The sequence below is a fragment of the Pelmatolapia mariae genome, linkage group LG7 (assembly GCF_036321145.2).
Source record: "Pelmatolapia mariae isolate MD_Pm_ZW linkage group LG7, Pm_UMD_F_2, whole genome shotgun sequence".
NCBI lineage: Eukaryota > Metazoa > Chordata > Actinopteri > Cichliformes > Cichlidae > Pelmatolapia > Pelmatolapia mariae.
Window position 1 is genome coordinate 46,734,126 of NC_086233.1, and position 25,502 is coordinate 46,759,627.

The following is a 25,502-nucleotide window of genomic DNA, read 5'->3' on the forward strand; positions in this document are numbered from 1 at the left end:
TATGGCGAAGATATTGTATTCATTTCTTTATAATAAAACATCCATTACAGTCTGAGTGAATGGCGTGGGGAGGTGAGGCCGGCAGAGTGCAGCTCAATGTAATAACAACTGTGCGTCTGCTCTAAATGAGCCAAGGAAAAGAACGGGTTCCTGTAGATATTAGTTTCCTTTGTAGGGGAGCTCAGATCTGGTGATATGCTTCGCGAGGAGTAATAAAGAAATATATCTGTTTTTATTGTGCCCTGGCGACAGAGTTATGTTTAGAGCTAGTATAAAGAGCTGGTACATGGCGCAAAATGATATTATGGCCCATTAGGTGGGGGCCTGAGCTAAGCGTCGCTACTGGTAACTGAGGACTGGGGGTAATGGGGCCGCGGCGTATTGTCTGTGATCTGCTCTTTCACTTCTCTTGATTGAATCGTCTACATCGCTGGCACTTCATCTCCTGGGGAACCGGAGTAGACAAGGTGATTTTGGCTGAAGACATCACTCTGTCAAACCTGGGAGATAAGAGAATAGGATGGGGGAATTGGAAGGGGTGCGTTCGGAAATGTAAAGGAAAGGTGACGTTCAGGAATTATGGTGTGTAGAGCAAACTGATCCCAAGGTTTATAGTTTTTACTTTGCTACAGAAATCATCTCATTCTGTTTTGTGGGTTTTCAAAAGAAAATAAAACAATAAAGATGTTCCTTCTTTTTTCTTAAACTTTAGTATTGTTCAGTCGTTCCCCCCTCCTGTGGTTTTGGTCTGTTTATGAAACAATACAAATTTAATAACTTTTATAAGATCAAGGTTCTTGGGCTCCTCACATTGCAGTGTGTGTCTCTGGTCTGTTTCTCTGACTCAGTTTCTCAGAATGAGTGAGAGATTTTACAGTACAGTATTATTGCATCTTTAGCTCACTTGTACTGTACTACTGACCCTTGACTGTACTGCAGTCAAGGGTCTACGAAAGGGGAGACGCTGTAAATTAGAATACCTGGGTTCTCAGGAGTCTCCCACTTGAGACCCATCCACTCTCAGAACTCTCTTGTAAATTCAGCTTCACTTCTATCACTCATCAAACTGTGCTTTTCCTGTTACATGTTGAGCAGATGAGGTATTGTGCTGAGTGGCATATTTTATCTGTTGTCGTGCAGCAGTCAGCATGCGGGCTCAGAAAGTAATGTGAGCCAAGCAGGCAAAGAATTCCAGGCATCCTGAATGAAACCAGATGTGTGTGTGTGTGTGTGTGTGTGTGTGTGTGTGTGTGTGTGTGTGTGTGCGCGTGTGTGCGCATGTGTGCGTCTGTCTGTTTTGTTTTGTAAAAAAATGTAATTCCACAATTTGTTCTTTTGGTGGATCTTGCTCGACACAGCCATGAGTGAATGTATGTCAGTAGACCGGCTTTCATAATAGTGAAAGATTCAGTGATAAGAAACCAGATGAGGCAGATGTGACTGCTGGCTTGTTTATGTTTGCATATCATGCTGGCCTATTAGCTCTCTCCCCTTCACATACCGCTCTGGCTGTTCTGCTCATACGTCTTTCCACATGTCGTTCTTTTTAGTGACCAAAAAAGGAGTAACGCAGCTCCCTCTGCATTTTTGAGACACTCTGTCACATTTGAGCTACCTTATGCTTCCACCTGCCAACGTAGAGAATGGTCAACCCAGAACGAGTGTAAAACAGGCGAACAACCCAAAGTACTACCAGTAAATTGAGAACACAAAGATGTTGAAGGATATACCTTGTTTTGTTTTTTTTCTTTTACAGAGGGTGTTTAGCAAAGCCCCAGAGGTTGATGAGCCAAGCCAGCAAACACAAAATCTGAAATCAGAATCTGAATTCTTTAGCTGTAACATTTGAATAAAATAGATGTAATTTCTATTTGCATAGCTGGGATTTTACCTGTTAAACCGTGCCTGCTAAGAAACCTTCTATTGCTCGGCACCTGGAATGACCAAAATGAGAATGGATTTTGATGTCTCCCTGCCCTATAACAACTGCTAGTTTATTTTCTAATTTAATATTGCCTGTTTTAACTTGAAAACACTGCAAGTGTTATAAATTGGTTTAAAAAAACACACACAAACAAAAAAAGCAGCTGGTTACTGGCATTACACCCACATTGCATAAGTTTTGACCCAAGGCTGTGACTAAAGCATTTAGATGGCTCTGACAGCAATGTGCGAAAGCTTTTCGAATTTGTTCCTTGTCCAAAGACTCCTCTCCTTTCACTTGGGCTCCGCTATGCCATCAAAGGAGATGGTGTTCATTGGCAGGGTTTTGCTAGCAGGAATGTGTGACTAAGTGTCTGTGTGCTTGTTGCCTGAACATGTACGCCCCATATCAGCCATCACCACAGGAAATGACCAGCCGTTTGCTTTGAAGTCCCAGCAGACTTTTTCATTATTCCTACTATCTCCGGAGACACAAGGCGACAACCCCCTCTTCCTCTCTATCCCTCCCCGCTCCTTACGCACCCGCTCTGCACTCACCCTCTGCTGCTCCTCACTCAGAGCTGTGCCACCAAATGCCTGATAGAATGCAGAACAAGCGTCTATTAGCATAGAAAATGGGAGTGCTGGTGGCCACAGGGCACAAACCCCACCACTCCCTCCCCTACACACACACACACACACACACACACACACACACACACACACACACACACACAAATCTACACACCCTACTTGCCTGAAAAGGCTGAGAGGGCACGTGTAATTGCATTTTTCGTCTGCCTGTGCAGAAACTCAACGGAAGATACAGGGAATTCTAAGTTTCCCCAACCTTGGCCCATCCTTCCACTTCCCTTTTCTCGGTTATTTCCCACTTGCCTCGCTGCACACCTCCACCCCCTTCAACCCTCCACTTCCTCTTCTTACTCTCCTAGCATGTCGAAATGGGTGGCGTGTGGAGATGAAATTAATTGGATCCAACTGTAGAAAGTGTTCAGCCCCCCCGTGGTGCACTGCTGTGTGAGGTGGGATTGGCACACGCTCACCAAAAACTTACAGCGAAACCAAGAGTTGCTCTCTGCTGCCAGTTTTTTGCCAATCTGGATCATCACTTCCTACACACAGTCTTACATGGAATCAAAAAATTGAAATTTTGCACACACACTATATTATACCCCAGTCCATATTTCACCCACATGCACAAGCAAAACAAAAAGCGCATATTTTTTCTATTGATTCATACAATATGTATGCGCAAGTTTCCGAGCAGGAAGGCAGATGTGTTGTTTGTCTGCCAGTAGGGTGCATGCCAAGGCAGCGTGCCTGGGATGGGTGTGGTTGAAAAACTGGGTTAGGAAATCCCTTGTCGAGGTTATTACAAGCAGAAATACTAATGAAGCTTTTGCTCCAGTAATGGCATTACCAAATGAAAACACTAACCCACATGCTCTAAATGAGCACCACAATTTCCAGTGACAAAATCCTAATGATGAAATATCAAGTGTACTATACAATTTGGATCATGAATATTAATGGAAGCTTTTATGACATGTAAAAGCAGAAGCTCTATGGTTCTGTTTGTTTTCAGTAACTTATGAAAGACACTGACTGTGTATTATGCTGGTACTTTGACCTTGGCCAGTACAGCTCACTCCTTGTTTATTTACCAAATGATCTGAAACCTTTATATGCATCAGTGTCTCATGTTAATACAAGCATTCCTGAGAGAAGGCAGATTCAGGGTGAATTCGGGCGCTAGTCCCACTTTAGTTGCAGCTATGTATCTTTATCATATGTTGTCCCCCAACTCTTTATCCTCATTTTCTGTAACCCCTCTACTGCCAGCCATTTAATGAAGATTTATAGCAAAGATGCATAACCATAGCCTGATTAACATAAGAAAATTTCTAATGAAAGAGTAGGTTTTAAAAAAGCCTGACTTGGCACTGACTGTGAGTGACTTTTTGTAATATAAATATTACTGTAAATAGCACTGCGGACGCATTTCAGGCTGCAGTAAAAAAGCCAGGTTCAATACCAGTGCTTCTATTATGTGTATGGAGCCTGTCTTCTGTCTTGTGGTGTTATAAATGCTTCCTCTGTTCAAAGGTTGCTGTTTTTTCCCCTCCTTTGTTGTCTGATCAGTGCTGTGTGGCTGTGGCTTTTTGACTTCTCTGTTTGGCCTTCTCTCTGGTCCTACTGGCTGGCTTTGTCTGATTTATGACAGTCTGGAGCTAATGGTACAGAACCAGGATTTGTGTCTGTGGTGTTGTGACTGGACCAGTGCCGGCTCATTGGCCTCCTCACTTCTCTCTGTCTCTCCGTCGCTCTCTCTCACTTGCTCCCTCTGGATGTGGTGAGCGACGGCCGGTGAGTGAGTCGGTTGTTGATCAGCATCCCCACACTCTACCTCATTTGTCTTTGTCCCCGCTCCCTTTCCGCCAGAGGAGTCAGGCTGCAGGCTGGCAGGGGATCCAGCTCACCTTCAGACAAGGCCACCAGACCTTGTCTCACCTTTTTATTTCTTTTCCTCCCTCAAAATCCCTCAGCACTTCTTTTTACACACTGAAGCCTCATTTCCAGTGCAGCTCAACTGGACTCTACTCATTAAAGGTAAAATACGTAAATTTTGAAGTTATTTAATAGACAAGAGAATGTTGTATTCATAAATATACATTGATTAGTGTGTAGTTATGTCTTCCAGCATTCTTACAAATTTAGAACTAATCCACACATATGAGTGAGCACCAGGTTTTGGAAGATGCCATATTCCCTTAACATCATGAATATAGTGGGTAAGATACATAATTGCATTTTATGTATGTGGCTAGAGACCGACCACATATACATTATGCAATATAAGTTCCTTTTAATTTAAAGATCACTGCACTGTCTCCTCCCTCATTTCCACCTCCCTCCTTTTTCTCCTCACCTTAAGCCTCATCTCCTGAATAGAAGTTAGGGCTATAACACACAAAAACATACACAAACATGCCTATTTATTCCACATAGTGTCACAGTTACTTAATCCAGCAAATTAGCCATTTGACCCTCCTGTCTTTGGACAGCTCACGAGTCGGCTAAATAGCAACAACAGCTTGTTATTAGCTAGCAATACGCTAGCTAATGTTGGGCTTAAGTGTCCTAAAAATCACACTTTCCCTCTGATAAACAGTTTGATTTTATTCTGCTATCATAAGATAGTTTTTGGCTCGGTGCGGTCCAACAATGCTAGATCTGTTTGAAAGAAAATTTCACTAACGGCGGCTAACAGCAGCTAACGGAAGCTAAAAACAGGTAAACGTAGCGAAAACAGAAATGACTACTGACAGAAAAGTTCAGGATATTTTCGACAACTCACCTTAGTATCACTGTTATTGGACATAATTGGGCTGAGTCCCTGAGTCATCATCTTGTATGAGACTCCTCTCATAAGGTTTTACAGGCTCCTCAGAGGTAATAGATGTTATCTCCAGTGGGCCAACACCCCACACCCATTACAGATGAAAGGCGGCCAGAGTTACACAGTAGCCACTTTAGCTAGGATTATGCACGTAAATTGGGAGAGATTTAAAAAAAAAAAACGCAATTGACTGCAATCTACTGACATCTAGTGGCAATATATTACTCACTCTGCCTTTAATTGATTTAACTGGTTTTGGTATAAACTCGTAATTTTCAGGTTATGAGTAAGAAACAGCAATTAAGATTTTTGTCCATTCATCTGCCATGGCTGTCATATATTCCTACTGATGTGTCTGTCAATGCCTTGGATTTTCTTTCTTTACTTTCATGCATTGAGTTTTTGTACTTAACTTTTAAAAAACCTCTATCTCATTGCATGACTTAAAGAAGGAACCACACCAAAAAACAGTTAGGAATCATATTGCAGTTTCAGTGTCAGTTTGAGAGCTGTTAAAGCACCAACTAATGCAATAACTTGATGTCCTCGACTGTGATGACCACCTTAAAAGTCTCATATGTTTGATTAGGAGAACAAAATATAGGTAAGTATCTTGCACCAAAAGTAGAACCTCCACCACGCTGTGGAAATGCAACTTAACATGGGCCCTTGCCAGCCCTCTGTGTCAGTGCTCAAGACCGAGGCCAGGCTGCGAGGCAAACGGGGGGGCCTTGTATGTGGAACTGTGTTAATTAGCACAGGAGTCTGGAGACGAAAAGCATGATATTTACTACCACAGTCCCCCTCCCGCTCCCCCAAATCTCTCTCCTTCTTCCTCTCTTCCTTTTTCTATGTCTCTGGAGGTTGCTTCCATCACACCGCTTGCGTCGCCAGGTTTGTGAAGGATGTCGCTGCCAGCTGTCTTTTTCATGGACGACTGCCAAGCTCTCTCCATATCTTCGGTCCGTTGTCATTTTCTCATTTATTCCCATCTCTTGCTCTCTTTTTTCCCCCACACTTCCGCTGTTTATCTGTTAATGAACTCTGTGTCTCAAGCCCAAGCTCCAGCCTTGCCTCAGGGAGAAGGTTTTTTTTTTTTCTTTTTCTTTTTTAAAGATGAGGACAGTGTGGGAGCGCTCATTGGCACGTTGGCATAGTCATATGTACCAAGGTCGCGTAGGGCGGAGCACGCCCAGGTCGGCACACAGTCTGTGTCCGCCACACCATGCCAGCTCTGCAATCTGTGAGCAGTGTGTTAAGAGCAAAACAGATACTCCATTTCCCTGATGGCTTGGTGGCGTTTGCCTTCTTCATTGGCCCAATAAAGGTCAGAAGAGTATGGACAGACAAAGAGAGCTTTATATCCCTTCTGAACAATAAAAATCCCAATTGATTGGCAGCTTCTGCATGAACGTCCTCCCAGACCAAGCAACATGTATTTTTGCGTGGAAGCAGTCCTGCCGATGCTGACTTCACCCCAACTGAGCTCTTTGCACTGTGGGTGATTTGTTGCAAATTCCGCTTGTGAGTTTCAGATAGAAAGATATAGTTAAAGACAGAAGCAGTGGGCCAGGCATTCTGTTATTGTACATGTGTCTGAGCATTTAGGGTTTTGAAAGCATGGCTAACGTAGCCCACACAGACTGCCATCCTCATTCAATCAAAAGGAGAGGATTTTTCAGTTTGTCTAGATATTTTAAATTTATCTATCTGTGAAGCTTACTGTCTGTATGCGTGAAAGTGAATCCATTTGTTTGTGTGTCTGTGTTTTAGTTCCTGAGTAGCCGTGTCTCCCCTGGTGTGCCAGAGCTATTAAGCTCTGCACTTTATTTGACCCTGGCCTCCTATGAGGTGTCATAGCGAGCCAAATGTACAACAGATGTATGCCAAATAAAGACTTGACATCCCTCCTGTCGCGAAAGTGAAACAAACCCTCCTACATGGACACACAGACAGTGCATTTACAGTCAATTCTTTTGTTCAATTCTTTATAACTTTTGCTCCTGAGATTTCTGGCTTCGTAAATTAAGCTCACTTGGCCTCTGATTGTATCAATTAATCTGCCTTGGCAGTGCTTTGTGAAGGACATACTGGGCAAGGCTAATTGTGCCTTCAAACCAGATACATACGAGAATTTCCATGTCATTAGTAATCCTTCTACAAATACAAGAGACTATAAAATCATTTATATTCCTCTTTATTTTCTGTGTTATTTTATTTTTTTACATCGTGTGCCTCTCCATTTGTCCTACACCCCAATAACTCTCCCAATAGTATTCCACCCATGGGTTGATAGGCTTTTGAGAGCTGAGTTTTAAATATCCTTTCATTGATGAAGTTCTTTGATACCCTTGTTAGAGTGAGCTGATTCCAACATCGGGGGAATTAAGGCCGCTTTTGTACACTGAAGCTCCTCGGTGCCATGCAGCGCTGTGATAGTGACTTCTCTCTGAGAAATAGAGGAATGGGGACAGCGAGGGTGGGAGGGAGCATCTCTCTGATCTTCTGCCTTTCTCAGAACCATCTGTCTGGTGCTGGCCCAACATTCTGTGCCGCTTAGTATTAGCACTTACAAATATATACATTTCTCACATCTAGCTTTTGAGAGAAGTCATACCCCACACTGAGATATGCTCGCCAGGAGATGGGAAGCGAGAGCAGATTGGAGCCGGGCATAGTTGTGGGAGCGATGCCTGCCGTTTCTTCCTTGATGGGAGGGTTGGAAATGAGGAGGGGAGGAGTGCACACATTTGGATGGATAATGGAATCGGGACGAGACCTTGGCTGTGTGATCAGGGCTTATCATAAATATCCCAGACTAACTAATGAAATATGTTTTTTGCAGCTTGATATCACATCAAGCAACATTTACTCTGCATACTGACTCACATATGTGCACATGTATCAGTTTTATACTATATCTTTCCTAAGTATGCATTGGCAACAGGTTTTACCTGGCAGCAATGCTAAATCACCAACTTGTATTGAAAACTGCAACTGTTGATACCCTCTGTGAACACAACATATAAGTATTCACTTAGTTATTATTTATTCCGTGTTTGCTGCTGTACAGATAGTTTTGCTCTGTTAGTTACAGATAGAGGTGTAAAAAGTTCAGGAGCACAAGCAAAGTGAAATTCACAAATGCTAATAAGCTACATACAGCATAGCACTCTTCTTGTCACTTGTCAGTGTTAGGTAAGCTTCTGAATCGTACAGCAGGATGATTTGGTGTTAAGTCTGTCGTCTGTCTGCTCTTCTTCTTTTTTTTTATAGATATCTTGGGGTGAGCAGCTTTTATCCAAGGCTTCTATTTCTCTTTAGGAGCTAGTGACTGACTCTCCCACCCCTCCTCCTCCTCCTTGGTTTCTTGCTGCTGTGAAATGGAATTGCTTTCTCGTTCATTAAAGATTTTCTTGTCGCTGCCTCGTACTACTCCAGGAGTGAGATCACTCGAAATGGCTGAAAGTTCTCAAAAACCACTGGAGAATTATGGGGTGGCAGCAGTGGTGTGGCAGTGGATGGGGGCGCATAAATAAGGAAAATTGCTTTTTTTCCCCATTTTTCTGAATTAAATCTGTTTGGGGGACCTCTTTTTTTTTTTTCCCCGACAACACACAAATTAATTCCGGCAAGTTGTCGCTTTACATTAAAGCATGAAGTGGCCTGCTGGTGTAAGGGAAAGCAATTCGTCTTCTGGTTGCCATGGGAGCAGGTGCATTGTACGATTGCATATCAGCTGTGTTGGTTCTGCCAAAACCGCTGCCCACCTATATCCTATGGACTTTTCTTGAGATGAATGGATTTTCCCTCTAAGAACGTTTTGGATTGTACTGGTATTTAAAAAAAAAAATAAAATACTATTCCCATGTGTGGTTTACTCCAGTCTTTTCACATAATCTCTCCATTTTCTTTCAAGTATCAAACAGCAGAGGATAATCTGCATGTTCTCCAAATAATCCCAGTCTTCCTGAGTGAAGTGTCTGTAAATAGTTGTTTGCAGTAAATGAGCCTTATGAACTTTCTCGCATAACTTGCCTCCTCCATACCTCTCGTTTTCTCCTTCACTTGCTTCTTCCTCTTTAAACTCTCATCATCATTTCCATCTGCCCCTAAACAACACAACTGTTCCTTGCGTCTCACACTAATGCCCCAGCACCCACAGTGTTGGCGCACCAGCGCAGCATTGCTCGGTGGGTGTGTAGCGCCAATCTTAATCACATTGGGTGAGCACACCTGTGAAAACAGATGTCCACCGGGGCTGGCATGCTGTTCCTCTTTAGGGTGGAGCTTATGTGTCTGTGTGTGCGTGTGTGTCGCTGTGTGCCACTCTTTCTCTTCCCTCCCTCTCTTCTGCACAGAGCTACTAAGGTTCCCAGCAGGCAGGCCTGGCCTCGACACCCAGACAGGAAAAGCCCACGGCAGCATCAGGCAGGAGACAGGAAACACCAGTCCCTGGATTTACCCCCTGCCCTGTATATTTTAATACTACTCTTGCTTACAGATAATGAGACTGAACGATCAAAGCCACAGATCTTCTCTGCTTTCATTTCAAATAAACATGCTAATATGTTACAAAATCATCTTTGAAGAAATTTGATGCCGCTAAGACCGAAACATTTTTTTTCTTTTTTTTTTAAAGGCAGAATTCGATAAACACCAGGTGTTGACCTTTTAAATGAAGCTCTTAGATTATGAATGGATCTCAGCCATAAGAATGCGCTTACACTGAGCTTACACTATTTGCCGTATAGAAAGGCATTAGTACAGGCTGCTATCCGATTTAAGTACTTTATGATGGCATTCAGTCAGTGCAATGTTGTTTTGTATAATTACATCTTTATCTGATAGAAAGCATCTTTTAAAGCTAGATCCACACAGCTTACGCCTAGAGGCGTTAGGAATAATGTACGTCGTTAAATCGGTTTGCCAGATAGCTACTGATGTTAATGAGTTAAACAGACAGAATAATCTGTATTAGTGAATTTTAAAAAGGCAATAAACTCAACGCTAGACATAGTAGGAAAGGATTAGCCTTTGTGATTTCTATCCAGCTGCGCTTTCCCATTTGCCCGCCTAAAGCCCCAATCCATTTGTTACTGCCAAATCCTCCTGGCTACTCTGTTTGGTAGAGGAGCTTCTCCCAGGTAGCCATCCTCCAGAGACACAGAAGTTGCCAAACGCTGGCATACACTCTCCTTGTCCTGGTTCACAAATATCACAAAAGACAAAAAATATTTTCTGACTTAAATTCAGGCGGGACTTGTATCCTTTTTGGGAGCTGATGTGATTTCCTGGAGTGGATTTAATGGTACATTGATATTACTTCCACCTTACTAATTATTACTGCACAAACTGCCTGCTCAGTTTTTGATTAACCTCCATCTGGACAAATAATTTAGCTCATCTCTGCATTGATATACTGTGCATATAGGTGCAATCCTGGTTAGTAGGTTTCATCAGCTCAGCACACTGTGTGACAACTGAAGGAACAGAAAAGGAACCTGATAACTCATTAACATTTGTCAGCTCTCATAATGAGGGGAACTACTAAAGAAAGACTTTAGTTAGTGAGGATTGTGTTTTCACCCCGACTCATAGACTATAGTCAAACTGGAGCTATGGTACGCTTCATATAGAAATTATTGTTTATTTCCATTGTAAAAACATAGTCTAATCAACATTCACAAGGAGTTGCATAAGTAGTATTTTCTTCCCACTGTTAATTAATTAATTACAGCTACCCAGAGTAAATAATTTTAATATTAGAAAAGAAACTTTGACTCTTGGTGATGGTCTTATAATTTCCTGCAGCTTTTCATTGTGTATTACAAAAGCCCATTAATTTGCCATTGGCCTAAATGCTGTCTGGAACAACAACAACTCTTATTACAAGAGAAGAGGGAAACATTTCATTACCCACGCCTCTCTAATAGTATTCCTGTCCAAACCAGGGCTCATGAAAACTTTTAACACCACAATTAATCTCTTCTGCTGGGCTGGAAAGAAAACTATCTGCATTGCCTGAGACAGCATGATATAAGTTATTTATTTTTTTAATTTATGATTGAGCTGTACCATCCACTTGCATTGATGCACATGGCACATCCAGCAGGTTCACTACTGCAACAGGGTCCGTCCATGTTCCAGGCTCCACACGCTGCTCCATCTTTCCGTGCATCCAGCATTGATCCAGCCTCTTATCTCCACTCTGATCCCTGTGTTATTTCAGGAGCATAGGGATTGCTTAATGATCTATTGACCTGATCTATCGATCTGTACAGTCAACCACAATGGGCCATCCACTAAAGAGGAGCCTGTAGGGCACACACTAGTCTCTTGAGTCATGCCCTCCCATCTCCTGTGCAACCAATCTCGATCCTCTTTGCTACCCTGCGTAACCTCACCAAGACTAGGTCCTAATGTGCTTTAGGCTTGTGGCTGTAAAGTGCTTGATATATTTTCGCTACTAAACAGCACTGTTTCTAAGATGACTTCATGCAGATGACTTTGCACAGATAAATCTTCTCACTGTTTCCATTTAACCCTAATGTCTATGTGTAAATGAGTTGCTGACAAAGACACAGCAGCATATCTGGTTTGTTTGAAGTGAGATTGCCTCATCTGGGCTGTGACTTTTATGCCCTCTGCAACAGGCTTGCTGCTTCATTTAATCAAAAAACAAGGCAGCAGACTGAGATGAATTTGAAATGCAGCTGTGCAATGTAGGGTCTTACCCAGCTTAGTTTACCTTTGTTAAACATAACCTTCTAATTTTGACAGCAGTAAACATAAAAGAAGAAGACAGCTTCCTAGCAGGTGAATAAGGATCTTATTTATAGGCCACCTGCTGTGCATACAGGTGTAAATACATATAGTCTAACACATGAAGAAACCACTTGAACACAAGCGACACATTTGATTGGATCTTTGCCTGTGTCTTGTTTGCGCCGTGGCACCTTTGACTCCAGTTGCTGAGCTTGTCATGGATGAAATCCTCAGGGATTTGCAAGACACAAATAAATGACTCTTCTGTGCTTAATGCATTTGCGGGATTTTTGCCAGTGCTTTTGTGCTTGTATTTGTCCTGCTTGCAGTCCGGCTTAAAGATGGCAAGCATGGTTGGTCAGTGTGTCCGTTTGTCTGTGACAGTTTCAGGGAATTTTCATTAAATTTGTTATGGATTTTCATGGTCCAAAAAAGAAAGATTTTATAATTAAGTTTGCATAACCTTTCATCTTGTGCTATAGTCTGGTAAAAAGTTGTTTTTGAACCAGCACTTTAGGTAATGACATGGTGTTTTTCATTTTATTGTTCAGTTTCACAGTGTGTAATTGCAGCCTAGAGAATTTTGTTTAGCAAGTTACTGATAATATGTTTTAGTGAGTCTCCAGAATCTTTGGGATTTGCCATTTACTGCAACAGCTGCTTTTAGCATTGATGAATCACTGTCTCTTTCCTTTGTCAGTTCTGACTGCCATTGAGTATTGCAATGCAAAATGGCAAAATCAATCTGTCCACTCTGGCATTATAAATGACCTTCTGGGGTTCATAACTGTTATTTTGTGTGCAAAAATGTAATCATTTATTAATCTGGTAGTTATACTGACCTGCGTTATGAAAATTCGGGCAGTTCTTTCAGGATCTGTAGGGAAAAACCTGTTGGCTATGGTCAATAATAAAATTGTCAGTATTTTAGTGTTTTGGTATAGTACTGTCATAGTTTGATTAACAATGAAGCCTCTGTGGGTGAGTAGTATGGTTTTAGATTCTTTGTTATTTTCTAACTAGATTTAGCATCTCATCAATAACGTTTTTATTAGTAACCATGTTATTCATCCAAGACTGTCTCTGAAAATTACATTCTGAATATTTTTTACATTTTAAGGAAAAAATACAGTGGAATGGATTTTTAACCAGATTGTTTAACACAATCGTTGAGAGTGGGGAGAGGATGCCTGAGAAATAGAGAAAAAGCACACTAGCACCGATTTTCAAAAGCAAGGGTGATGCTGTAGTAACTACAGAGAAATAAAGTTGATGAGCCATACCCTGAAGATATGGGACAGAGCCGCTGAAGCTAGGTTAAGAAAAGAGGTGAGGATCAGTGAACAGCAGCATAGATTTTTATGCCGGGAAAGGGCACTACAGATCCAATGTTTGCTTTGAGAGTGCTGATGGAGAAGTATAGAGAAGGTCAGAAGGAGCTGCACTGTGTTTTTTGTGGATCTAGAGAAAGAATATGATAGGGTGCTAAGAGAGGAGGTGTGGAAGTCAGGAGTGTCAGAAGTATGTGAAAGTGGAGCAGTACATGTATGAGGACAGACAGTGGTGAGGTGTTCAAAGTGAGGTTGGGATTACATCAGGGAAGGACAGGTTGAATAATGAGGTTAGGCAAGAATCTTGGATGATGAGGTTTGCAGACCGCATGGTGGTCTTTAGCGAGAGTAGTGAGGAGGTGAGAGCCTGGGGAGGTGGAGGTATGCAGTGGAAAAAAGAGGACTGAAAGTCTGTAGAAGCAAGACAGAATACATATGTGTGAATGAGAGGGAGGCAGGTGTAACAGTGAAGCTGCACGGAGGAGAGAAAGTGAAGGGAGATGAGTTTAAATATATGGTATGAACCCTCTAAAGCAACAGATGTGAAGAAGAGAGTGCAGGCAGGGTGGAATTGGTGGAGATGAGTATCAGGATTGATTTATAACACAAAAGTAAAAAGGAAGGTTTACAAGATGTATATGCCATGATGGTTTGGAAACCCTAACACTGAGAAAAGACTCGAGGTAGGAAAGTTGAAGATTTTCAATAGGAGAGATTAACGATAGTGGAGATTAGAAATGAGTGCATCGGAGGGACAGCTCAGGTTGAGTGGTTGAGCAAAGTTAGAGAGGCAAGGCTGAAATGGTTTGGAGATGTGCAGAAGAGGGATAGTGGATGTATTAGTCAAAGAATGATTAGTATGGAGCTGGCAGGCAGAAGGAAAAGAGGAAGACCACAGAGGATTCATTGATGGTGGGAAGGAGGACATGTAGAGAGGTGGTGTGACAGAGGATGGTGCTAGGGATGGAGATGGAGGAAGATGATCTACTGTAGCCACCCTTGAAGGGAGCAACCCAAATGAGATGATGAAAATTTTCGAGCAGGCAAGATGGTGGAGGCTTAATCCCCAAGATATTAAATCACTTTGGTTGGACTTGAGCACCAAAACAACTTTGTTAGGTTTTTAGATTCAGGTAAAAATCATGGGTTGCCAGTCAACACATGAAAAGCATCTCTCCCATTTTTTTTTAGTCATCTATCAGACCTTGCCTGGAGCACCAAAGAAATTTACTTTGTTCATGTATTTTTAATATGTGATAAATGTTGTAATGTGCGCGTTTAAATTATTATTTTTCAGTTATTAAATCATGAGATCAGTCCCTTTTTTTTCTTTTTTTTCAAGAGAAACCTGTGTAAAAGAGATAAAATAAACATATACACTTTAAAGCAAGGTAGAGAGAAAATGTATTGCACAGATATACATGAAGCATTTTTAGAATTAACACAAGGTGTAGTTGCAGGTATAACAATAATGATATATAATAAAACCATTTCAACTGTTCTAGTGAAATACTTTTTGAACCCAGTTTTTCAGTCTGAAGTGACAGCTGCATTACACTGCCTGAAGACCTGACAGTCCAAGTACTGTTATAAAGGCAACCGGCAGAGATTAGCAGGGATTTTTTTTCTTTTGCAGTAAAGCCACATAAATGAACATCTCTCCACTGTTTGTTGAGCACTGACATGTCACCTATCTGTAGGAGATGCAATGGTGAGTGAAAATTGTCATGATATGAAACGCATTGCACTGCGATGGATGCAGGAGTCTTTAAGGTGGAGAGAAAAGCATGTATGCAACGCTGGCGTATTGATTATACAATGATCTCGTTACTAGCAGAAGAGAAGGTGATTTCTTTCTGTGAAAAAAAACAAACCCTAATTTGACCATTTTAGTTTTTTTTTTTTGTTTGTTTGGTTTTTTTTTTTGGGGGGGGGGGGGGGGGGGGTTATTACAAATGTGTCATATACAAGTCTGACATTAGAGTTAAAGACAGTCCCACATTTCAACAAGTCATGAGCAGTGGCATGACAGGGTGCACAGATTCAATGATGTGATTATGATTGTCGACACACGGTATGTGGCATTATAAAAATTAATGTGGCACCGATCGATATCAGACAACTTTCAAGCAGCTCAATTTTATACTTGCTGCAGGGAACAGATGGTACCCGCTGATAATGTTGCCCGAGTTGGATCCATTGCAAAAGAGATACAGAGAGGGGAGACCAGATCCGGAGCGCACGAGACAGGAGAATAGAGGTTAAGGCACTGTGTAATACTTATTCGCCTAACCTGTGTGGATGACTAATTCCATAATCAGATTTATGCAATGAATAGTTAATTGCACATCAGCTCCTACTGGTTATGTACACAACATGTGACCCCCTTGAAGTTGTGGATTCATTTACACAAACATCAGCAGCACAGTTGCTGTGCAAACTGATGTCTGCGCTCCGCCGCCGTTATCATTAGCGGCAATGCTTTATGTAGCTTGAGGGCATAAATTTGTGTTCACACTGTGTTTCGAAGGAAAAACGTTCCAGTGACACTCAAATATTAAAATACACCCACAGGCATGCTAAAGCCTCAGTAGCAGAGTACTTTATGAGATGATTCTGCTTTAGAGGCCTTAAAGTAACCTGTTGATGAATTTCTGCATGCAGAAACTTGTTTGTAATTGATCGGCCTTGGCGTTGCATTGATAGGAACGGGTATCCACGAGAAAATAGTCCTATGTGTACACCTCGTAAATCTATGTCATGTTGCGTTGAATCTTCTCAAACTACATACACGTCCTTAGGGAACTGGTGAATGAGACGAGCGTCCACTGCTGAAAAGCTTGTTATTGGAGTCCATTTCTGTTCTGGGATTCCTTTTGGGCCCCTGTGATTACATTGCCTTAGCCCGCTGTGTTTGTGTGCGTGCCTGCCACTATATGTGTGTGTATTTCTGTCTGTGTGCGAGAATATGTGCCTCGCCAAATTTTCTGCTCTGAAAGTAGGCCCGAATAAGGGATCAGAATTCTTAAAACAAGTCTGGGCACATCTGGTTTTGATTGGCAGAGGAAAAAAAGGGTCCCTGTGTTCTAGGAACAGGCAGTAAAAGCCTGACCCAACCCAGTCTAGCCCAGCCCAGCACAGAACCAGCCAGCACAGGGGGGAAAAAAAGCACAAACAAAACACTAAGTGCAGGACTGCCCCTTCACCCCTCCCTAGTTATTTTGATTTTTGGCCAATTCTCATAATCCCACAGTAAAGCCCCTGGCAGTAGTTTTTTATAAACAGTGCTCAGAGCTCTCCCATTCCTTCCATTTCAATATAAGAAAGTAGGAGCTGCCATGAGCCAGGTAGACCCAGAGCTCCATTACTTTTGGCGGCAACTCTTGTGTCTGGGATAATGATGCCCCGGGGGGTTGAGTGTGTGCCTGAATGTCTGTTTGCTCATCTTGCCACCTTAGTCGAAGTAGAAGGGAGGAAAATTGCTATGGGCAGGCAGTATATTGAACGCCCTTTCATGGCGGGTGCTAAAGTGGGTAATTCTTCCATCTGTTTGATGTTCACGTTAAAGGTGGGGAGGTCTCAACATAGCAGATGTGTAAAGGATGGGCACGCTGTAGATTGAGCACGACAGAACAGACCCCTGCCCCCCCCCCCCAATTTCCCTTCAGCCAAGCGTAACAGAGAACAGTGGCAATTAAAAACTGTTGCCAGCATTCACAGCGGCTACCTGAAGCCATTGTTTGCCTTGCCTACTCTCATCATGCTCATTATTGGGACCAGCATTTTCACCTGTGGCACATCACTGCGGTGCTGGTTTAGGAGATAGCCTGGCTGCCTTCTCCCCCGGTGGCTGCAGCTGAAAACAAGCCCTGTCACCTCATGAATCCAGCTCTAATTCAAATGGAGCATGTGTGTTTAGCCTTCTGAACCTTCAGCCCTCTGCTTGGACATGGAGACAGCTAAACTCCAGCTACAGAGAGAATATCATGGCTTCTGTTATTGTGCCTTTAGTGCTGAAGGGACTATTTGCCGTCCTTATTAAGCAGGCTGACTGGTGACTGGGCAGCAAGCCTGGGTGTGTGGGTATTCTCTGTGTTCGTGATACGGCTCAGTTTGGGCTGCGCATGTGTGTCTGAGAGAATGTGGAGGCAGGCAGGACGCCTAAGGCAGAGCACTGAAGCCAAAGAACGACTGGTGTTTCCACACATGCCGCAGATCTAGTGACCCTCACCAGCATAATGACTGCGGGGTTAATTCCCCGGGAGTGGCCCAGCAGTCAGAGGGAAGAAATGAGGAGGGCAATACAGTAGGCCCCTTGCAGCAGGCTATACAATGCTGCTGCAGCTCTTATTCTTCTATGTAACACAGAGTGATATGTTTCTACCCCATCCTTTCTGATGGGATTTAGCAAGCTGCCAATAATCCACTGGCACCGCAAGGAGCATTTCTTCCTCTTTCTTGCCGTTTCTCATTCTCATGGAATCCTAAACCTAAAAATAATTTCACCACAAATGGGTGAAAAGCGCAGAGGGAAGGGGGTTGTGTTTTTTTTCCCCCTTTTTTATCCCTAAATCATGGCTGAAATGTTTGAGAGAGGGTTTTGCTGGCACCGAGCAAGAAGTGGAATTACACAGTGGCAATCTTGTACTCCATCGCTGAGGCGCAATAAGACGAGGCAAAAATGCCCATTTCCCCACCGCATTAAGTGATTTGCAGGGCACCATCTGAGGAGGATTTGAGCACATGAGAAATCATCCATTTGCATGACATTTTCTTTCTCAAGAGGCAGAGGGATGTTAAGTGCCGTTACCATTTTCTCCCAGACACTGTTTGGGAAATTGTTCTCATAAATAATGTTTTCAAATGAAACTGCAGTCATGCTGTACACAGGAATGTCCCTGAACAATACCTCTGAGGCCTTTTTAGCTCTGATTGTATCTTTGTGTATTTACTTTCCATAGCTGTAAATCATTAGCGCCGTGTCGCTTTGCCAATAATGTCCACTAGTATTCAAAATGCACTAAGAATCGGGGGGGGGGGGGGGGGAAGTAAGGCAGTGTAAAAAGAAAGCAAAAAAAACCCTAACAACCGTGCATTACATAGACACTTTGATTTCCAACAACACTCACCAAATCCGCATTCCCATCTGCAGCAGCTGCAGTTTGTTTTTGTGTGTGTCGGGATTGTAAATGGATGTGAAGGGGGCCAGTTTGACTGTAATCTGGAGGGAGAAAGAGCGTGTGTGTGTGTGTGTGTGTGTGTGTGTGTGTGTGTGTGTGTGTGTGTGTGTGTGTGTGTGTGTGTGTGTGTGTGTGTGTGTGTGTGTTTGTTTGTGTGTGTACATGTAGGCAAGTGTGTAGAGAGCAATGGCTGCACTCCCTGTTGTTACATAATGATGAGATATTGAGTGTGTGACCTGGTACCACTTTATCTCTCCGTGCACAGATTGCATTCCATAATATAACGAGACAGATATTCTTAAATGGAAATCCTGGACAGGGTCATGATTACCGTGATAAAACTTAAGGTCACACTTCACGTTATACAAGACAGCCTTGCATATATGCATATTAAGCTAGGGTGTTACTGCTATGGAGAACATACTGTAATCATATGTCTCGTGTTTTTTTTTTTTTGTTTTTTTTTGTTGTTTTTTTGGGGGGGGTTATTAAACAAGCCGACATTGCTCGTGCTCACAATAATAATAACATTTTTTTTGAAAAAAAGAAAACCCATCACTGTGCAATTACCAATAAATCGGGTAACAAAGAGCCCGCGGATCAGAGTCAACAAGTGCGATATGCACAAATTGGTGGATGTAGCTGCTGTAAAATGTGAAATGAATATATTCAGTGTGGTCACATATCAAATGAGGTCAGCACAACTACTGGCACTGGTTGGGCATTAGCTTATAAAATGGGGGCTTTAAGTAATTCACACATCGGACAGACAGCCTGCAGGTTTTGCTTGTGCTGTGTGCAGAACACAGAAGCAACCATATGTAAAGTCTCAAGAGTCCTACAAGTTTGTTGCTGATTAAAAGCCTTATTGTCATTAACTAGTCTGGGACATTTGGCCAAGGTCTTTGCTAGTTTTGGCACTATGGAAGCTTTTCCTCTCCAACCCAAAAAAGAAAAGATTAAGTCAATATTCTTTTCTAAAAATGTTTGTCCGCCAGTAATTCCTACATGAGAATTCTGTCAACATCAAAAGCCTGTGTGGGAAACCTTCTTTCAATTTAGCTTTTATGTTTAATGCATTGTTTGGGAGAGCAGCCGTGTTACTATTGTGCTAAATTTTTGAAGAGGTTTGATGACAACAGAATGAGTATGTTGCTGGCAAATGAGATATGAACATGGATGGAGAGGCACTGTGGCGAACATCATAATATGTAAAGTAAATGTCAGCACAAACCGCAGGCCCAGTTTTAAATACATTTCTTGGACTGATCAACAGCGAGACGGAGATGCTGCGACAACAATGCCATCGAGCAAAGAAACACAAAGTCTTCACACCAGACGGTGAATCATCTTAATTGATGCTAAACAAAGTAAACAGTGGGTTTTAATTATGCCTGAATGAAAATAGATAGAGACACACCGTGTGAGCTATACAGCTGGTACGAGACAAGAAGAATTATTGCAGAGAGACTTGTGGTGTTTTGTCTTGCATTCCTTCGGCGCCTTTGGAGGGCTGCTTTTGGTTTCAGCTCAGTGTGGTTGATGCTGAGGGGGGGGGGGGGGGGGGGGGGGGGTCTGGGTTTCAGCATCTCGAGTCAGAAGCTGCACATGCCCTAAACTTTCCTCTGTTTCTGACAAGCTCCGTTTCAGTTTCCACTTTGAATTTCTCCCCTCTCTCTCTCTTTTTTTTTTTTTTGTCTATGATCCACATTCTTCTTGCTGATGGCTTTGTATGCTTCATGCCGCAGAGGGAACCCAGCTGCACAGATGTGTTGCCCAGCTCGCAGTTTTTAGAACTTGCCTGGAGCAGCCACCCCTCCAGGACCACCGGCCCTGATGAAGAGCTGCAGAGCCTCCTTTTGGCAGCTTCCCATTCGACATGGGGCTTCTGTCCCCAGACACCCCGACCGCCCCCCTCCCCACCCTCTTCTCTCATCCTGAGTGTTCCTTTGAAACAAGGGAAAGCTGCCAGAAGGGGGAATCCATCATAGCTTTGGCCCAGGGCGTTACATTTAACGTTAGCGCCCAAATGAAAAAACGTGCACAGCACAACAAGAGCGCTGTGATGTAGGGACCCTCTCTTCCTTTTCCTGCCGCCCATTGAAAAACTAGGAGAGGAGCACTCAGCCCACCCTTTCGTTCTGATTATCCATCACCCCGGAGCTTGTTGAAAAATCATTTACTGTACGCGAAGGTGATTGACGACTCCGAAACGGAGTCGGCATGCCTTTTTCATCAGTCCACCCCTGCAGACATAATACTTTCCCCCAGAGGACAGACATACACACAAACATATTCCCACCGCAATCTCAAATTGTTTCTGGAGATGTGACACTTAAAGTTCAAAGGAGGCCGGAGGGCTGTTGTAGGCAGAAAACATCACAGTTCTCAATAGTTAACACCCCTGGAGAAATGTTTTCCTTGTCACTCTTTGTCTGATTCTCTCTCAGAAATCCACACCTAACACACAGCGGAAAACTTGACCTGGTAGTTTCAGTGCCACACCATCAATCACTGGAAAAGGACTGAGACCGAGGCTAAAGATAATTTTGCTTCTTTCTTTTTTTTTGTGCAAAGTGACAGCAGTACTGACCAGCGTTTAGCGGCATATCACTCTGGAGTAATTTAGCTGAATACAGGGAAGATGCTGCCTGATGTAGTGGGGGAGCCGACATGTCAAGTAATCTCGATTTTTGCTATAACGTCTACTGGTGGGTAAATTTTATGCGGATTAAGTGGAAACTTCTGGAGAATCCTTTCTAATCCACCATTCCTCCTGATCAAAGGGAACCAGATAGTTCTGACTTTCCCTTCTGACTATGTTTTTTAAATATCGCTGCTCTACTGTAGATCTGTTCAAATACCCGCTTTGGCCCTCCGATTGCTGTCTGAGAAAGTGGGGGGCCAAGATAGGAAGGAAATTGGACTGGGAAAATCTTTTGTGCAGTAGGTGCTTCCTTGCTTGTGTAATTGGTCGGTATGAATAAAGTTAATTGGAAAGAAGAAAAAATCGTCATTGGTCGTATGTGTGAGTTAGAAATATGGAAGTTTGATTGACTTCATCTGCTGTCTGGCTTCCATGATCTATTTTCAATTTTCCAAAGCTATTGTTTTCCTATTCTCATTAAGCACAAATACGCAGTCTGATATCACAACTTTGCCTAACGAGGTTTTACAATCTGTATAGAATACATCCTGCAACAGTCGTCAACTGTTGTAGCTAATAATGTTCTCACAACTGGTTATAGGTTGTTGTCCATGGTGCTTTTACATTATTGTTTATTCGAAGCAAAGCTTTCGATGGTCACTAGAGAACATTTAAAATGTAAACCCAAATGTTTACAGAGAAATTATGAATATAGGAATGATTAGATGTGAATGAATGGATTTAAGTAAAAAAATAAACAAAATGTCCAGGCCAATTATCTGCAGAAAAAAAATACTTTTTCATTCCTAAAAGTAAATTCTGTTGACAACTTAAGCAATTAGACATTTTTAAAGTGGGTGTTATTGCTTTTTGTTGATTACAACTTCCAGCACTGACGATAAACATTAGTTGTAGAGCCTACATAAGGAAATTAGTGTTTGATTTAATTTTCTGAATCTGTAAACAAAGCCAAACAATAAACAGTCCAAGATGAATTAAATAAAACCAGTCTTTTTGTTGGAAGTGTGATATGTTGCTGGCTGGCCCACCATCTGCTTGAGCTGATCAAAACAATTGACATGCGCGTTTTTACTGTGATGTTTTATTTAGAGGGCTTAGTCTCTGCGGGCTTCATAAGCAGAAGGCACTGTGTTGCAATCAACATTCGCAAAGAGCTGAGACTTGTTTAATGCAAACTTGGAATGCCCCACACTATCACTGCCAGAAAGAAAAGGAAAAACCGACTACAGTAGTGTCTGCTGCGACTGAGGGAGGCCCTCAAAGCCCACTCTTTGCTATCTTAAATGTGATATGGGAGATGCACCCGTGGCTTTACTGAGCCTGTGTTTGAACGCTCTCCAGAAATACCGCGCTTTGTTGTAATATTTCATTGGAGGGACTGTAGAGATGAGGAAAAAAAGGAGTGGAATTGGGATCTCCAGGAAATAAAGATGTTTGATCATCATTTTAAATAATAGTGCATGGGGGGGATTTTGAAAGCACGTGAATGTGCTGTGAATCAAGCGCTGACACCTGCGAGGCAGTTTCTCCTCAAAGAAATGGACAGCTTTGTGTCACTGCCTGGCTTTCTCTTTTTCAGTTTTCATACATTTATCTTTCAGCAGTCTTAAGTTGCGCTAGAACAACAGTAATGCATTTTAATGACGTACACCTACTGGGTGATATTTTAAAATGGTACTCCCCTTCATGGGTCAGAGAAGGCTAAAAGTAACCGATATGGATTTAAATTTTCCCGTCTCATCATCTTAGCATGCATTAAAAGTGCTGAAGCGTAATGGTCTATGGGAGCTGCCATTGCCCTTTAACCAGTGTTGACAGGCTTGCTGGACAATTTATTTTCCCAGTATGAAATGTAAGTCTAAAATATCTGCACTAACAGGTCAGCTAGAATCTTCAGATACTGCAGATGATAAATGATAGGAAAACAGACTCCACTGGAACAAACATGTCGTGTTTCCAGAATGAAAAAGTGAAGGGAAAGTAAAGTAAAGAGTATCTGAATTTGAACAATTTACTCTTTTAATGATGTTTACCAAAAACAGAGGTCATTAACTCCACTTCAGACTTGCTTGAAACCCTTTCATCTGTGCTCTCAAATTTGTTCATGGGGTTTGCTCCTCGGAGAACCATTTGCTTGTTTTTTAATAGCAGGTGGTGGCACGGTGGTTAGCACTGTTGCCGCACAGCAAGAAGGTCCTGAGTTCAATTCCACCATCAGGCCGGGGTCTTTCTGTGTGGAGTTTGCATGTTCTCCCCGTGTTTGCGTGGGTTCCCTCCGGGTACTCCGGCTTCCTCCCACCGTCCAAAGACATGCAGCTTGTGGGGATAGCTTAATTGGATAATCCAAATTGCCACTAGGTGTGAATGTGTGAGTGAATGTGAGTGCGAATGGTTGTCTGTCCCTGTGTGTTGGCCCTGCGACAGACTGGTGACCTGTCTAGGGTGTACCCCGCTTCTCGCCCTATGACAGCTGGGATAGGCTCCAGTGCCCCCCGCGACCCTGAAAAGGATAAGCGGAAGCGAATGGATGGATGGATGGATGGGTTTGCTCCTCGGAGAACCATTTGCTTGTTTTTGAATAGCACGATGAGGTCTTGTAGTGAGTCCTGTAAAACATGACATACAGTTACTACTCCTCCCTCTAATTATTCTATCCACAGAGGTATAGTGACACTGATTACTCCCCAGCTGTTCACTTGTGTCTTTAAGTGGAAATAAAGCAAACTTTTTCCCAAGTTGTGTTTTCCATTGTGAATTAAAAACCAAGGAAGTAAACTTCTGGTGTTATTTCAGCATTTCTGCAGAAGTTGCTCTCACAGGGAGTCATGACAGGATATTGATGGCCCTCTTCTCCCTAGTTCCCTCAATTTCTCCCCTTTTGCTAAAGAATCTACCCCCTAGCCAGCATTTCCTTTACCCTTATGATCCCAGCCGACACACCCTTCCCTCCCTGCAGGACAAAGAGTTCAAACCCCTGGCGGAGAGGAGCTGTCTGGCTCACTGTCAGCTGTCCTCCCTCACCCACGGGACTGCAGAGTTCAGATGTTAGACGTGAGGGTGGTGTGGGGTGATTGAATATAAAACCAGAATGGGGCAGAGGGATGCTGCTCTTCTGTGTGCGGTGGCTGTTAACATAAGTGAGTGGCTGTCACGCATTTTGTTAGCATCAACACTTTTCTTTGGGCAGGCCTGCGGAGAGGGATTGCTTGTCGCAGGGAGGAGATAGTTGTCAGAGCTGCGTTTGTGCCCCGAGGATGGCGACTAGCCCTTCTTCATTTCTAAAAGAAAGCGGCAGCGAGAGTGGGGTGGGGGGTGGGGGGGACAGCTTCTGGAGCAGACGGGTTCCTGCAGATCTGAGCAGCGAAGTGGAAAAAAAGACACTTTTTATCAAAGCTTCACTTCAGACAGCACGGTTTGGTTTTTTTTCGGACTAGTCTTTCTTTTTCTTTTTCTTTTTTTTAAACACTGCACCCCATGGCCTAGGCACGAAAAAGATTGCCCACATCAGTGTTCAGGGGGAAGCAGAGATAACGGGCAGATGAGAAACGGGGATGAAGTAGAGTCCATCAGCACATAAGGTGGAGATGGAGTGGGACTCCTTTTCTTTGTGAATGATGGGGAATCTGCCCCTTAATCACCTTAGCAAAGAGGAAGTCAACAAAATTAGTACCTTGCAGAGCAGAACATTGCCACTCTCACTTTCACAGAGTAACGACAGTCTAAAAACTCCTTTTAAGGGCAGTAAATTACTGCACAGCTGATGCTGCACACTGTTCTGCTCTTTACAGCAAACATGATTTTCCGCCCTGTGTGTCCTAGCCATCTCCACATGCCTATAATCATATATAAGTAAAGAAATCATCTTTCTTGAATGTGCAAAATGTGAGTTTCAAACCATGCAAGTTAAAGTCCTAATGTTGGAAATACTACCTCTGCTATTGGTAATAGTTTGTAGTTTACAGGTAATTGGTTACTGAGCAGTTGACTCTGTATGATTGCATTTAAAAGAAATGTTACAAAGTTGAGTCTCAGCTCAAATAAGGATTTTAAATTGCTATGGAATAAACTAACTTCTTTGTTTCAATGCAGCATGAAAACTTTGCTTCGCTTTTATATCTGGCGCTCTACTCCTAGTGTTACTCCTAGTGAGCTTTCAAGAGGTAAAGAGTTCAAATTTGGATCAGAAGCTGATGAAGCTCAGTGGATTGTTT

General features: G+C 42.7%; 1 protein-coding gene across 3 annotated transcripts in view; it reads left to right on the top strand.

The window, feature by feature from the left end:
• Positions 1 to 25,502, top strand: part of LOC134631209 (plexin-B2-like) — a 129,848-nt gene that overhangs the window by 32,342 nt on the left and 72,004 nt on the right. Inside the window, exon 1 of one of the 3 annotated variants that reach the window (XM_063479312.1) lies at positions 6,289 to 6,306. The exons of the other annotated variants lie outside the window; for them this stretch is intronic. The gene's annotated coding sequence lies outside the window, so the exon portion shown is untranslated. Of the gene's footprint in view, positions 1 to 6,288; positions 6,307 to 25,502 lie in introns of those variants that run through there. 3 annotated transcript variants of the gene reach the window in all.